Here is a 2,269-nt window from a genome sequence, read left to right on the forward strand (position 1 = left end):
TAGATGGTGACTGCACCTTGGCCAGGATTGAAGACCGCGACTAACCCCTTTGAAACTTGTCTCTCAGGGAGCTGCGATCCATCAAACATTTCATTGTTAACAGAGGGGAACCATTACTTGGTTAAGACGACCGGACACGCGTTCCCCACCATTTCGCATCCAATCGAATCGCCGCACAAGAGCTCGTTACCTGAGAAAGGTATAGCATTGGCTCGCAGCTTGTGTATTGCAGTTCAGACAGATAGGCCACTTTAGATAGTTCTTCGTGTTCACAGTTAAGACCACGGCTAGACCCATATGGAATTAATTCTTCAAGGAGCAGCGGTACACCAAGCATTTCATTGTGTACTAGAAAGCACCTCTACCATGTAACAAACATACGACCACCAAATTTCTGCTTACTTCCCCCAGCGGATAGTATTTGCTAGTATCATCCACAAAGTAAATCAATTTTTTCAATGTACCGCTTCTTGGGGGAACTGGGCATGAATCAATCAAGCATTTTGAGGTAGCATGTCCGCTTCACCGCGAGGTGCTCTGAATACCATTATACATTCTTTTTCATCATCCACTTTCAGACCACTACAAGACCCATACTGAATTAATTCCTCAAGGAGCTGCAGTCCACAAAACATTTTACTGTGTACTAGAGGGCACCTCCACCATGTAACAGAAAACATACAACCTTCTTAATTTAATTCTGCATTGTTTCCCAGACGATTTGTTAGCCATACAACAGTACCATCCACAGTAATTCACCTCTTTGAAATCCAATGCATTGTAGAGAAACTGAGGTGGTAGCATTCAAACCGTTCTGTAATGTTAATTCTGCTTCATAGAAAGGTGCTACAGGTTCCACAATAATTAATTGGATATTTTTGCAATATATATAGGGCGAGAAAACTCGGGGGGACTCCCTTTTCATTTATGTACATATTCTTTCCATATTGCAAATAATTCCAATTTTTCCCGATTGCATGTCCCCCTAATATACCCAAAATGGGCCTATCGATGGGTTCACAAAGGTACCCAAAATATGAGATTTTGACTGAAAGAGGCTGGCTAACTTCCGGGAACATGATCATAGGAAATAGGTCAAAATCCCGAATCGCAGTTGTTTACGAACAACCACGAACGGAGACTTAAAATAACCTATAAGGCTGGAATTCATGGGGCCTGTATAACAGGCATTTACACAGACTCTCGGGAGGGAGGGCTCTGTGGCCGGGAGAATTTTCTGGCTCCCCGCCCGAAACTTTTCAGAGTCCCTAATGCCTGCTTGAATGTGAATAAGCAGAGCCCGGTAGCTGATATTTTGCCGGGGTGTGGAGGCCCCGGTCGCCGCCAAATTCCTCTGGTCACAGCTTGTGTTAATACACATGTTAATTTTACATGCAAACCACCAATGACAATTTTCCTCGGCCGCGGAGGCCTCGGTCGCCGCCAGAATTTTCTGGTTCCCGCTCAATATATTGCAGAGTCCTGCAGGCCTGCTTCTGTAGGAATATGCAGAGCCCGGTAGCTGATATTTTGCCGGGGTGAGGAGGCCTCGGTCGCCGCCAAATTCCTCTCATCCCAGCTTGTGTTAATACACATGTTAATTTTACATGCAAAACCACCAATTACCATTTCCTCGGCCGCGGAGGCCTCGGTCGCCGGGAGATTTTCCTGGCTCCCCGCTCAATATACTGCACAGTCCCGCAGGCCTGTCTCCAGTGGAATACACACAGTCCGAGAGCCGAAAATTTGCCGGGGTGTGGAGGCCTCGGTCGCCAACAGATTGCCATAGGCTCTGGCTGCAATATTTACCGTGTATTTTTTCCCTCCAGAGACACCACTACACCCTATATAACCCAAAATGGGCCTTGACGCGTGTACACGCGGAGCCCGAGCGCCGAGAGTTCTCCCGGCCGCGGAGGCCTCGGTCGCCGGGAGAATTTCAACGGCCCCTGCTCGAAATTTTTCTAAGTCCAGAATGCCTGCTTCTCCCAGCCTGTGTTAATACACATGTTAATTTAACATGTAAAATCACCAAGGACCATTTCCTCGGCCGCGGAGGCCTCGGTCACCGCCAGAATTTTCTGGCTGCCCGCTCCCCATGGGTAGACGCGCTGCCCAAGCGCCGAGAGTTCTCCCGGCCGCGGAGGCCTCGGTCGCCGGGAGAATTTCTCCGGCCCCTGCTCGAAATTTTTCAAAGTCCAGAATGCCTGCTTCTCCCAGCATGTGTTAATACACATGTTAATTTAACATGTAATATTACCAATGACCT

This window comes from Bacillus rossius, unplaced genomic scaffold (genome assembly GCF_032445375.1).
Source record: "Bacillus rossius redtenbacheri isolate Brsri unplaced genomic scaffold, Brsri_v3 Brsri_v3_scf406, whole genome shotgun sequence".
NCBI lineage: Eukaryota > Metazoa > Arthropoda > Insecta > Phasmatodea > Bacillidae > Bacillus > Bacillus rossius.